The following is a 15,438-nucleotide window of genomic DNA, read 5'->3' on the forward strand; positions in this document are numbered from 1 at the left end:
TTTGGTTTTATGACAAGTTTTTGTAATATGGGTAATAACCATAAGAATAAGTTAGATCTGTCATTGTTTCTTCATAACTTGTCTTTCAGATGCTGGTAATAAATGACTATTTTGAAAAAAGTATAAACAAAACAAAAAAGTAACCAAAGTAGTTATGCAAGAATAAACATTTCAGTCATCCCTTTCCTCATATCTGTTTATTTTTACTGGCTAGTTATAACTGACAATACTGAAGAAAGTGAACATTCTTTTACCATTACATTATATACTGTAGATCCCTTATTGAATTACAAATCCATAATTTCAATGAAATATAACTTGAATTATGTTACCATGGCAACATACATACTAAATTCTTTTTTTCTAAAAATACTTTAATACTTAACATAATAGCTTAACTTTTGACGAAGGTTACACTGCTTCAAGCTCTGATGAAAAGTAAATATTTATTTCCAGCCAATACTTTAATGTAGGTAACTGAAACTACAACCTTTACTTGATGTTTAACCTTAACAGCTAAACACATCTATATGAACAGCAAAACAGGCTGAAGCATTAAAACGTTTAAATTCAACAACAATTTTTATCTTTTATATTCACTTCCTTTTTTTCAGTTCTCGGAAAAATCCTCGTCAATCACAATTTCAGTTTTCAGTTAAAGTGGTCTGGGACAAACAGAACCCTTTGACTTTTCAGATGAATACTACCCTCTTAGGAGTTCATACAGGTACCATTGTCAGGCTTGTGTCATTCCGTGTCAATAATATTCGTCTGGCAAGGGGAGTAGATTTTAGTAAGTTAACTGTCAAAACTGGACTGTCACTTTTAACACTAACAATCCAGGTGTTTCTGCAGACATGATAAAGTGGTAATACTTGGTTATCTTCTTCAAAAGTTTAAAATATTGTGATAAGATATTTCTCCACTGGCAGAATGTGACGGGATTTAAATCATTGTTGACCAACTGTGCAATGTTATGACCTTTCTTTGATGACTGACACACTGTGTCAGCAATATCATGTATTATTAAAGGTCTCAGCATTCACCCTCCTGCACAGATTCTTCTAACTTCGAAAGTGCAAGTCAGATTCAAACTTTGCATGGTCTGTGATCATTGCTGAATATAAATCCATCTGTGATATCCTGTAACAAATAAGTAAAATATTTTATCTTAAATAATTAACCTGGGAGTCGCATTATTTAATAAAAGCAGAATTATCACTATTTGATAATAGATGATTCTTTTGTAGATTTTGGTTACTGCAAATAGGATGTTCTAAAACACATTTTTTTGCATTTATTGAACCCTTAACCTGCTAAATTTGCAAAATGGACTACTCTATCTTAAATAGAGACAGCACCATTTACAGCTTATAGGGGGTTCTCATAGAAAATCTGCTGACTAAATATCAAACACTGCAGATCATGATCAGACTGTACAGATGTACAGGTTGATCTTGATCTGCACTTGTTGCAAAGGCAGACATAGCTGCCTCAATCAGCCTAAGGGTAAAAAGTATACACTGTTTTAACAGCTATCAAAAATGGTTGTTACCTAGTAAAACTCTCCACAGACCATACCACAGCAAGATGTTATTTCAATTTTAGCTAGCAGCATTGTCAAAATTGAATACCAATACAGGTAGTGATGTACCATGCTCACAAGTTGTCTGCCCCTTAACCAACTGAGCTGCTTTCATAAACAAGAGGAAACACTTGTCTTCCTGAAAAAAGATTTAAAAGTCTTTGGTAAAAGTATCTGTTATCTTCATGTATCTCAGGAACCTTTACAGTCTTCATTCTAATCAATATTCTTGGTGCAATAAACTGGTAAGAAAATTCAATCACATCACAATTTCTAAATCAATACTGGGTTAATTAAATTTGAAAATTATCACATTACAATTAAACTAAATTACAATTCATTGAATTACTTCAAATAATTAATTAAAGTTCCTATTATTTAGAACTCTTCTACAAATTAATGAGATATCAACTTATACACATGTACATGTATGTAGTGTTAAGCATTCAAATTATTTATTTTATTGAGTGCCACATACTTTTCTCAGGCTAATAGCCAATGTAATAAAGACTTCTCACAAACTGATCCTCCTCAAAACCGGATTGTTGAAATTAAATTTCAATAATGCCAGTTTTGTCAGTTTTAGCCATTCAATAGTCACAGTACATGTACATACATTATACAAATCATTAGTGTAGAAGTAGACTTATTTTGTACAGGCTCTTACAAAACCTAGACAGAGGTATAATTTGATAATATATTGCATTAAAATTATAATAGGAGCCATTAGCTGCATGTTATTTACCTGATTCCTCAAAGTACATCCAAAATATCTAACATTTTCTTCAGATCTTAAAGTAAACAGAACAATTTCCTGGTTGTTGTAGGGTATATGAACCAGCTGTAGTGGAATGAACCATCAAAGGAACAAGGAATATTATCTGAAAGAAGACACATTACATGTACTGTAAACATCACTAAAAATAAAAAACTGAATACCTTTAATAATGTGATTGTGAAAGGTTCTGTAAACTTACCACAAAATACGTCAAAAGTTATTATACTATGAATCTATTTTTTAAAGGATCATAAATTGTTTTACACACAGCAAGGCTCAAAAATTTTAAAAAATAAAAAGGTTTTCGTTATATAGCATAAATTCCCACTATACTATACAACCATCCTGTTACAAAACATTCTGAATCAACAATTATAATATATCATAATGGAAAGAGTAGTCACCAGACTATAACATGACTTATAAGACCCGCAGCAAAAACAGTTACCATTTTATAAATTGAAGCGTCTAGACATTGGGTAACCAGAAACCTAGCCAGTGTTTTAGCCAAATGGTAACGGGACGCCTAGCCTATCCTATCCTATAAGAGTTTTCTAGGCGTCCGGTAATCAGTTTTAAAATATTGTCTGACTCTGAATAAGCCTTACAGGTGAATATTCAAACCTTAGTAAGACAAAAAAATATGATACAATAAATTTATTCATTACAATATTCATATATAAAATGATCGCCGAACAGCCAGAAAAACATTCGCGGAGAGGCTGGTCGTCTTGTTGCCGGATAGCTAGAATTATGCAGGGTAGGCGTCCGGTTACCGGACATCTACATATTTCCTTTTAAAATACCTTGGCTACTACTGTGAAAGGGGACTTTTCGAGAAATGATGTGACATAGGCAGGCATCTATAAGTCTGCATCAAATTTATTTATTACCATAGCTACATGTATTTTGCATTTTTTTATACTAATGCTTACTATGGCCATGAAATAATTCGATGAATCCTGGTCACCTTGAGTAAGAAGCTGCCTGCCTTCAATAATCTTTGTGACAACCCAACTGGCCATTTTATATCAAATACACAGGCATAATGAAATCATCTGTGTTTAGTGGCCACAGGATAAATTTCATAAATTTCCCTTGGTATGTCTTGGATTCACTTCCGGGTAAAGACAGACTTGTTTCAGTGAAAGTTTCAAATATATTAGAGAATCTACATTAATAACTGTTTATAAACGGTACTTACCAAATCAGTATACAATATTACAAGTCTCAGATCCCTTCACCGTTGATTAAAAGGAAGTTAAACAAAAGTAAACATGCTTCCCTGATAAATCCGAAACAGGAAACATACAGTAGCGAAGGGGAAACAACTGATTTGAACGAAATATTTTGTCTCAGGCGTAATACTACTATTTTTTTACAGGTCTGATGTCTGAATATTCTTTATCTAGTAGGCTGTTATCAATCATGCAACAAGCAGTCGTACTTTAACGGTCAAACTTTCGCTAATTAAAACATGTGTAAGAAAGCTGCGCGCGTAAACTTGGCGCAACTTTGAACGTCGTTTCTCGATATTACGTCATGCCGCATCTGGACCGGTTTTCAAAGACGACGTCACATTTAAGGTTGTCATTACGATGGGTAAATTTCTTTGAAGGTACCGTTTTCACTTAAATAAGTACGCTATACTTCATCAACAGCCACTTGAATTATGAATTATCTTCTAATTACTGTACATACTACCATAAACCATTACTGCATGAAGCTTTTGCGAAAATATCCCGATTATTCCGGTAAGCGTTGATAAACTCACAGTGTTGACACGTGATGCATGGATGTACGAGTCGAAAATACTAGTAATGGCATATTATCTGGCTCAAACGACTTATTATTTCTACGTTGTACACTGTCTATTGAATTCAAGTAAATAAGTAATCAAATAATTTTTCTAGAAAATTTCATAAGATAGAATTAATATTGAGGAAAATTTAATATAGCGCTGAAAATCCTTTGAGGTTGAGAAGATCTTCTTTTAAAGGGAAGAAACGGCTGTCCTAATGAAACTGTTAAAATGAAACAACACAACAAACTGCAATCAGTCTAGCGAAAAATCAAGCGCTGGATCCTATCTTTTTTATTAGCTAGATTTTCAAAGTATAAGAAAAATCAGAGTTTAATCAGATTCTATATTGTAGAAAAAAAATCGATCCCAACGTGCAGAACTACCTTAATAACATCTGTAAAAAAGATCCAAGAATGCAACTAAGCAGAGCAGTAGCAGACTCGGTTTTATTGAGTCTGTTCATGAGAGGTAATGAAATGTGTAGCACCTCTCACGCCCCTAGCACTGGGTTAAGCAGAAGTCTATTTCACATCTATTGAATGGACTCAATGATCCCAGAGGACCTGAAAATATAACAATACTTAATCTAATTACGTGGAGGCTTTTTACAGCCGCCACATGGCACTAAAAGATTGCTGTTGTGAAATAACAAAATCTGTAAAAAGATCGTCCGGAAGCAAAGAATGCAACCAAGAAGAACAATAGCAGACTAAGTTTGATTGAGTCTGTTCATCAGAGGTAATGAAATGTGCAACATCTCTCACTTCACGCATCCTAAACCCGGCGTAAACGGAACTCTATTACACATCTATTGAATTAACTCCAAAGTACGGGGAATCTTTTTACAGCCGCCACATGGCACTTAAATATTGATGTGATAACTAATCAAATCTGTAGGAGTATCCACTGAAAGAAAAGAATGCAAACAAGCAGAACAATAGCAGACTCGTTTTGACTGAGTCTCTTCACGAGATGTAATGAAATGTGCAACACCTCTAACGCCCCCTCCCCCACCCCCTTTCCTCACCCTTGCAACCTCTTAAGCGGAACATAGAACACATATATTAATTGACTGCAAACATATGATTTGAAATATGTAAACCCGCAATTATGATTTTTTTATTAAAATCTACATTGTTGAACATTTTATACAATTTGATTGAGTCTATCTAGCGCTTTCCATATAGCAAACGTAGCAACAGAGGGCGCAAAATTCATCCTCTACTAGTACAGACACAGAGCGATCTGACCAGAGGAACAAAGAGAAATCGTTCTAGATACAGAACTATTCATAAGTTTGATTCTAATATAGATGCACAAAATATGAATAATATTAATTTGTAACCCTCAAAGTTGATCAAATTTTCTCCTTGAACTACCCATTGTTTACATTTGCTTGTGAATAATTGAAAGTGAGCTATTTTTAGCTGACAGACAGCCTACAGAAGCATTGTTATTTGATAGGCTCCTCCTACAAAATTTACTGCCAGGGTATAAACGTTGGGGCTTTAAGTGCTTCCATAACATATAATTTGTCATTTACTAGGTTTCAAAGCCTTGTTAAGAAATGTCGCAAATTTTCTGCTATCTTAAAAAAATCATTTTTTGCTGCCGTACGATCTCGAGGTCAGTGCCTTTAAATGCCTGAAAAACTTTACGAATATAATATATACAAATTACTTAAAATCTAGGCAGAGACGTATCTAAACAAATCTGTTTAAGCCCACTCAGTTTACAATTGATGATTTCATCAGAGTGAGTTTTAAAAAAAAATCACGTCATGTGGTCTTTTAATTCAACGTTCCATCGGTTTACAAGCATTAAGATTACACACACGCACACCCTTCCCCCCCCCCCCCCCCCCCCCACACACACACACACACGCCACACACACACACATAAGCAATACAAAATAAATCACTTGGATAACGTGTACGAAACGTACAATTAAAGGAGCAAATGCAGTACCAATTTGCAACGCTAAATGGCAAAAACACGACTGGGAAGACTTCTGCGGTACGCATCCAACCAAGCTCTGTATATCTACCCACATTCTACATTAGAAACAGCAGAGTAATGTGAATTAGGCGAAAGTCAGTGGTCAATAAATGACCAATATCCGCTAATAACAATTAATTTTTGCTCAAAATGTATCTGAAGTATTACTTTCCACCCATGCCGCTGAAAATTCAATTGGTGCAAGACTATGACAGCCTTCAGGGTTCCGTTCTGCAATGAATTCTTCGCTGTTACGGTGGTACGCAGTTACATGTTCGGTGGGAATTATAAGGTTAATTGATCTAATGAGCTGACATGATTAAGAATTCTGGACTCGAAAACTATTTACAGTGACAGAACTTGTAATTTATCTCTCTTATTCTTTAATCTTAAACCGACATTTCCTCACTATCGAAATCCAATAATGCCACTGCTACAGAAGGTATTGATACCATATATAAGAACATTCAAGTTTTCTTTTTACTAGATGTCTTTTCAACGGTTTTATCCAAAATTCAGAAATTTCGGGTACGGTTAGGCAATCAGATAGTGAATCTAATTTAAATTGATTATAGATATTATACTAAAACACAGTGCATTTCACGACCACATCCTATTTTTTAAAGGTCGCATAGTATATTACTTAAATATTTGAACTCAATTAACTCATTCAATGATAAGCTAACGGTTTCAATTATAATCAATCTTGCAATATCAATTACAGAAGATTTGAATCGTTACGATGAATATGTATCAAACAAACTAACATGCTCATTAAATTCATCCTTTTGGAAGTGACTTACCCACACCCTTGTACCTCGATGATTCATCTTATGTGATAAACTGGCAGTAGTTTATGTCGGATAATTATCTCCCAAGTCTCTGTAATAATGCAGCTTGATGCAAATATTTTAGGTAGTTCCAATTTACCATAATCTGTAGCACAAATTCTTACATAAATAAATTATTTTCACTTGTAATTTACGACATTTTTATAATAGGTCGAGACATCAGTATAAATTGAATTATATAATAGCATGCTTCGATTTTGCAATAATATTGACATATCAATAGCAGCGGTTATCTTTGAATATATTTGAGTTTTAAACAGGGCGACAATGAATAATTTGACATATATTTGAAACAATATTTTTGCTGCCTTTTGATAGGCATGATAAGTGTACTTAAATTAATAGTTAATGTGTTTTATCAGTACTGTGTTTTAGATCTAAAATAGTACACACTTAATCCATGTATATCTAAATACAAATATGGCGTCGGCGTCGGTGTCGGCGTCGGCGTCACATCTTGGTTAGGTTTTTGCATGCAAGTGCATACAGCTATCATTTAAAGGCATATAGCTTTGAAACTTATTTTTTCTTTTTCTAGGACAATTAGCAACCTCACTGGGTCAAGTTCCATAACTCTGACATGTATTTTGAGCAGATTTAGAAAATTCTGGTTAAAGTTTTACATGCAAGTTACTATCTCCAAAACTATTTCAGATAATGAATTGAAACTTCACATGTGTCTTCGGGGTTATCAAACTAGTTGAGAGCACCAAGTCCCATAACTCTGACCTTCATTTTGGCCAAATTATGCCCCCTTTTGGACTTAGAAAATCCTGGTTAAAGTGTTACATGCAAGTTACTATCTCCAAAACTATTGCAAATATTGAATTGAAACTTCACATGTGTCTTCGGGGTTATCGAACTAGTTGAGAGCACCAAGTCCTATAACTCTGACCTTCATTTCGGCCAGATTATGCCCCCTTTTTGGAAAATTCTGGTTAAAGTTTTGCGTGCAAGTACATACAGCTATTACTAAAAGGCAGATAGATTTGAATAAAATTGTAAAAACTTATTTTTTCTTTTCTATATCAATTATCAACCTCACTGGGTTAAGTCCCATAACTCTGACATGTATTTTGGGCAAATTATGCCCCCTTTTGGACATAGAAAATCCTGGTTAAAGTTTTACATGCAAGTTACTATCTCCAAAACTAATGCAGATATTGAATTGAAACTTAACATGTGTCTTCTTGATTATAAAACTAGTTGATAGTATCAAGTCCCATAACTCTGACCTGCATTTTAGCCAAATTATGCCCCCTTTGGACTTAGAAAATCTGGTTAAAGTTTTGCGTGCAAGTACTTACAGCTATTACTTAAAGGCATATAGATTTGAAACTTATTTTTTCATTTTTTTGATCAATCACCAACCTCACTGGGTCAAGTCCAATAACTCAAATTATGCCCCCTTTTAGACTTAGAAAAGTCTGGTAAAAGTTTTACATGCAAGTTACTGTCTCCAAAACTAATGCAGATATTGAATTGAAACTTCACAAGTGCTTTCGGGGTTATAAAACTAGTTGATAGCAGCAAGTCCCATAACTCTGATATGCATTTTGGTCAAATTATGTCCCCTTGTGAACTTGGAACTCTTTTGATATTTAACATTTTGGGTAATATTTTCCTGCTTCTGGGACAATATTTCGAATAGTCGAGCTTGGCTGTCTTACGGACAGCTCTTGTTTCTAGTATGCAATTACTTTTTTTCAAGCCTTATTATTGATTTATTGTACAAAAGTGATTTTTTCCTTTGATAAGTGATTTCTTGCTGTTCAAAGTGAATTTACCTCTGAAACAGACGGGGAAATTTTAGACAACTTTAAAAATACTGTGTTATACGCGGTAAAAGTTTACTATTTTGCCTTTACTCTTTAGACTACATATTGTGGAAGAAATGTAGGTAGGTTTTACTTCTGTTCCAAGGTTATTTTTGAATGAAGTGAGCAAAATTTAAAACAGTCCCACAGGACTCGAATCTTAAGTTTTCAATGTTTGAGTTAGAATTCTGTCTCATTAAATCCTTTTACTTGAGGTGCCCTATAAAATTGATGTTCACAGTTTTATTTTGTGTTTTATAATTGTTTACCAATAGTTTGATTTTCTTTTATCAAAATTAATGGTATAATAAATTATCTGCAAACGTTTTGGACATCGGCCTTCACCTTGTAATTTGTCTCTACTTGAGCTTGAGGAGATATTATGAGTTACACAAAATTTTTAAAACAAAAGGCACGATAAAAGTTGTTTAAATTTCCCATACACGTCTGGATACAGTATATTGCTGTAACATTGTTTTGAACATTTGATATGGGTCATACCAACGTCCGCTCTTATCGCATTTTCGATAGCACCATATCAGACTGCTTTTAAAACTTGGCGTTACGAAATATGTTAAAATATTTCTTCTCTGAGAAGATCAGATAACCTAGCGTTATTATTTGAAGTTCTTTCTTCCGCGATTGAAACATAAATGTTTTTTTTTTCGTGATAACTCAAACTTTTCTTTCAATATCGTAAAAGACTTTCTTCTGATAGGTCCCTTAACCTCCATCATTTCTTACGAATTTTTCCCATGATAGCTAAAATAGACCATGAAAATCTATTTATCTCGATAGCACATAATTATCGCGATATTATATTTTACAGTGGTTATAACGAAACATTTGTCACTTTCGGACATCTACTAACTTATTAACGAGGTACAATTGCCATGATATTTTTTCAGTTTTCAAAAAAGAGTGTAATTTCAGAATGGGTTCTTGTTAGACACCAGAGAAAGAAATTTAAATCCAAAGAAATAGGGGTTCATTTCTTGGCATAACTGAACATGAATCTTCGTCGCTCTCCTTGGTCATTCATTTGACGTTATGTTCCAAAGGGAAGCTTTTTGTATGCAAAGATATAGTTCGAAGTATTTTGTTTGTTTTAAGCTATTATTTCAGAGTTGGCCGAAATATTTTCTTAGAAGGCATATGTATATATTACTATAATTTCTTTGATCTGATTTAACTTTCTATCTCCTGATTTTGTATATACATGCATACAATAATCTAACATAAACTGCATAGTCGTCTTATCATGATAAAACCTTTATTTAGCCCTCATTTTGTACTGAAAATCTAATCTATTTTTAGATAAATTATGCATATTATACGGTATAATACATCTCTAGGGAAATGGCCAATTTATCTTAAAAGAGGAAATTAAGTATAAGTTCTATGAAGAAAAGAGAATACGATCTATGACTGTGCTACAATACATTCATCTCAAATATGACGAATAATCTAGTAATAAGATTTGGAGAGGGGAATTGTGCATTTTTGTTCGAATTCATTGAAGAGAAAAACATGAGATACTAAACTACAAGGTACAATGGAAGAAGAGGATGACCTACTTTAATTCTTCCGTAAGGGCCAGTGCCTGCTCCCTACGATATACGCTTCAGATCTACCTGGGAGGACACTACATACATGTAGCAACTCTGTCAACATTTAAGTACAACCCTTCTTAGGTGTGCATGCATCTGACAAACTTGTCATACAAGGCAAATTTCCATAATAAAATATTTTAAGTCTTCTTATGTAACAATCTCTGCAACAAATCAAAAAAATGAATCTGAATGAAATAAAATGCGTCTGTCAGTAAGTTACGCTGAATGGTTCAAAACCACCAAAATAGCAAAACTTCGAGCAAACATACTATTCCACTAGCGGAGACCTAGTTGACAAGGGAAATAAATTTTCGTTTAATTTCCTATGCTCAAATGATAAAAACTACATAAAATTCGTAAAAGGAAACGATTTCAGTGCGAACATTATTTGTAAAAAGTACATACTCATGTAAACATGTATAAAAGAATGATTTCTAGTTGTATATGTATTATATTTTACTACATGTATTACATGGCCTCTTCTTTTAGATCTTAATAATTATAGAATGGTCGGACTGGTTGTTGCTAGATATGTCGCATTGCCGATGTAGGTTTGAATCCTTGCTCCGGCTTAAGATAATTCACGAAAGTCATTTTAACTGCATAGTAGGAAGTCTCACCGTATAAGGGCGGCTCATTGTTCTTACATTTCCTGTTCATTTGGAACTATCAAGTCTATCCGATGTATCTGTAGAAAGAACCATAAAATATTCATTTGTTAATAGAACCTTTTAGCAAAAGACAACTACACTGATCAGGCATGTGCCCTCATGTATGTCGTAAAATATTTAAATGAGTTTTATATTAAAAATGTTTTTTGAGGCAGAATCTGCCCCTTCATCTAATTCTCTATGACTTGTATCTTTGCTTGTCATGTTGAATGTAAAGATATTGTATAATCATTTTTGTAAGATAAAAATTCATGTCTTGCGAAAATACATTAATAAAACAGAACACTTATGAAACGGATCTAAGATCCACTTTTTTTTTAATATTGAACATCAACGCATTTATTTGAATAAAACGAATCGCCCCGAGTCTGCTTATTTTGTTTGGTTGTATAATATGCTTCTAATGAATTAAAAATATTGTCTTTAAGTGTCCTTTGGTGGCCGCAGAAAGTTTTTCCATACTTGAATTTAATGCTTCTGGTGGATTTCTGCTACAGCCGATGCTTGGGGATGTTCAGGATATTGCACATTACTTTAGATATACGTCAGAAAATATAAATATTTTAACTGGTTCAACATTTCCAAATATATTCAAATTTCTGTTTTCATGTCTCACAATTCAGGCATGACATTTAAGGTTATCTGCGGATGTCTCTAAATTGCTTTTTGTACTTTTAGCATGTGTAAATGTTGAGTTCTGCTCAACCCGGGGCTAGAGGGCGTGGACGGTAACATGCATTTCCACTACCATCCATGAACAGGCTCAATCAAACCGAGCCTGCAACATTTTCGTTTTTGTCGTGTTGAGCGACCTGTGAAGTTTCATCTTTTCTCTATTTTATTATCACAGCAGCGTTGTTTGTGCCGTGTGGCGGCCGTAAAAAGTCTCCCCGTACATTCAATCAGGGCTGTTGTATTTCGATCTTCTCAGATCGTTTAGCACGACTTTTATGTCGTGTTATTGGTAAAGTTTAGTTTTTCAACATGACCATTCCGGCCTGGGTGGTTCCAATACTCCCGCTTTCATAGCCTTGGGTATTGTATAATCACCCCTTGGATATGGTGCCTGCTTTTTAATTTTGTCTTTTGACATTTCCTGTGATACGCAGGCTCCATAACCTCAGATCCCCTTCCTAAATTACAGTTTGTTTAGTTCTGCCCACTGTTTCTCGTTTTCTCGTAAGCAAAAGTCACGACATCACGCCGAATCCTCTTTCATTGACGGTTATAAACAAATTGTAGGTTTTAGCAATGAGTTTATTTAATTTTACCAAACTAGTAGTACTGTTTCCTTATCCACGAAACAGTGGAATTTATATGCTTTAGCAAGAAAATATGTACTGCTGATGCCGACAAAGTGCATTTGCTGGACAAAATGATTGAAACTGACCATATGACTAATAAAGTGTAAGACTTCTTGGTGCTTTTCTCATAAATCTTATAAAACACGGAGGAGGGAGTGGAATTTTGTCTTGCAACTTGCTTAGTTAGACTCTTGGTGTTCAGACTTTAGACATGTTGTTGAGTACATTGGTGTATAAATACCCCTATGTATATGTTTTACTTGATACAATCTGGTATTTTGTCAGTAAATGTGGAGCCTCTCTCAGTGGTGATTTGTTTTATTTACAATATCTTGACTTACTTGTTAAAATAGGATTAGTGCGAGGTTGGTATACCCTAAACCCGCTTAAATCCTTAACTCCCTTTATATGGGTAATTGAATGTTTGAAGGGGTTGCCCTTATTTTCAACTTGCTTTTTGTCCGTTTCGTTTTATGTGTTGTTCATTGGTGGTGTTGATCTTTTCCTGTACCCGTACTACGCCAACGCACCCATCCCCCATCTCATTGTACCAGTAGAGAATGATTATTTTTATGTATATCCGTTACAGATCTAAAGATGATATTATAATCTCGAGTAAGTTGTAAATGTTAAAATAAATCATTCTCTACTACTACAACCTCCCTTATTGGTACCTTAACTCAACAATCCAAATCGTGTCTTTATAATATGCTTTAATTTGATTTATACCCAGAGCATAAAAAGGTTGCGATCAATAATATGTTCGACTAATTTCCTGGTAAATAGCGATCATTGCCAATTTGTTATTCGACCATCGCTGTAGTTAGCGAAGATGCACGCGACAAACTATGGCGGTTCAATAGAATGAGCTACACCAAAAATACATTCCCAGTTTCGGATGCTATGGGTGTTGAGATTATCTATTCTAACTTTTGAGGCTGTCGAACATAAAAGTTTTTTATTTATTTATTATTGTTCTAAACGTTTCATTTTAAAGCTGAACTAGTAAAAGTGAGTTCCCTAAGTTAAGGAATATACTTTAAGTAAACTAAGATTTTACATTTAGCTTGACCCGAACACATAGAGTTTCATTTCGTTTTTCTCTCTCTGTGTGTGTGTGTGTGTGTGTGTGTGTGTGTGTGTGTGTGTGTGTGCGTGCGTGCATGCGTACTTGCGTGTGTGTCCGGGACCGGGAGTTCTTACTCAGTTAAAGTATGTACAAAAAGTTCACGTAATTTACCAGGAACTGTAGAATATATACAGTTGATGAGAAAGAAATTATTTACGATAATATCCCAAACCTTTGTATAGGGACTATTATATGATTATATGATTGTAACGAAAGTATATCGACTGTGCGTATATATACTACTTCCCATAAATATAAGACAATACGAACGGAACAGGAGAATCTTGCGTCGTCTGCTTATGTCTGATGTCACGAATTCGTCACATAAAAACTTTGATCTCTTGTTAATTCATTTGTCCAGGAAACAGAATATTTAGAGTATCCATTAAATTCTTTAAGAAGTAATCAATCTCTATTTCCTTTCCATCAAATATCCCATGCATTTCTCTTCTATTAACCACTTCCTAAAACACTAAATTTTCTTAAGCATACCTTAATATCATCGCCCTAAGCAGAAATTCTATCTTACATAGATATCTTCTAACGAAGATGTCCTTGAATTCGCACCTAAAATAAGGTTTAGAAACAATACGCTCATAAAAGCATCGCACTCTCGCAATTTAATTTACCACTTAATTTCAGTTCTTCAATATAAAGTAAATCCCAAGTAACTTAGCCTGGGAAATGAAATTTGATAACAAAATATCCGTCAATCTCTTGGATTAACGAAACCGTCCGGGATACCACAACATATTTTTTTACTGACGAAATTACTTGAAAATTTATCGTTCATGATTTTTCTTGCATGATATATTTCTTAGTAAAGCGTAAACTTTTTTCCAGAAATCTTTGCTTTTTATGTAATAAGTGTTATATTTTTTATTCTAACATTTCATTCTTTGAATGGAATTTCTCTTAAATAGCTGAGTTTTTGTTTTCAGTTTTAAATGCTGCATCTGACCTTATTTCATCCGGAATGTGCAAACATACTTCTCACCCTGCCTATCTGACGATAGCAAGATTGTAACATAACACCGGTCCGAAAATGCGGGATTATTTTTTGCAGGCGACACCGTCGCAAAGAAAGGTGATTAGCATAACATCTTTACAAAATTTAGATATTATTTGTAATGGATAACGACTGCATTTCATTTACAGAAGTTTCCGCGACTGTAGTGCTATTCAGAGCGCTTCAGTCAATAAGTGATTTCAAGACATTTGCACACAAATGGTACTCGACATAAATAGTATAATAACTTATCTGGACAAAACTGAAGTCATTGTTTTTGCGTTACTATTAAAAAAACAAAAAAACATTTTTTATCGCTGTGATTTACCTCATACTTGTATAATATATAACAACTTGTATTTTGTATATTAATAAATTCAATGAAAATGTCGAAAAAACATTTCTTTCCTACGATCACGCCATTCACGTTAATTATCATTTCTCGTTTAAATCAACTTGTTTTGAAATTAAATATGAAATTTAGAGATGATGATATTATGATGACCAAGAGGTCATAAAGCAGTATACACAGTTTGGGAAATTCAAATTTGACTTTAAATTTCATTAAAGTGAGAAAATGAAAAATGAAAATTAAACCCTCATAAAAATGAGATCTAACATTTTAAGTAATATTGTTTGTACATGCAGAGTTTAGATATTGCATATATACTGGTAGAGTAACGCATATCATGAATATTAATTTAGGGCCTAAATATTCCCATGGGAACCTTTATCTTTTATGGTTATTAACTTTATTGCTAAGGGTAAACAAGTTTGCTTTTAGATACATCAGGCATTTTAAAAAATTTAGAATATTATTTTATACCACGGAGACTAGTAATTGGGTTTCCTTCCACGCTAAATTGATTACAAGCGAGG

At 33.8% G+C, this 15,438-nt stretch overlaps 1 long non-coding RNA gene across 1 annotated transcript; it reads right to left on the reverse strand.

Annotated features, from left to right (window-relative positions):
- Positions 1-432: 432 nt before the first annotated feature.
- On the reverse strand, positions 433-1,786 carry LOC128550350 (uncharacterized). Its single transcript, XR_008368236.1, has 2 exons — positions 1,556-1,786; positions 433-1,143 (listed from the first exon to the last, which is right to left on the reverse strand). It is a non-coding gene; the product is annotated as an uncharacterized LOC128550350 (long non-coding RNA).
- Between the last annotated feature and the right edge of the window lie 13,652 nt (positions 1,787-15,438).

This window comes from Mercenaria mercenaria, chromosome 17 (genome assembly GCF_021730395.1).
Source record: "Mercenaria mercenaria strain notata chromosome 17, MADL_Memer_1, whole genome shotgun sequence".
NCBI classification, from domain to species: Eukaryota; Metazoa; Mollusca; class Bivalvia; order Venerida; family Veneridae; genus Mercenaria; species Mercenaria mercenaria.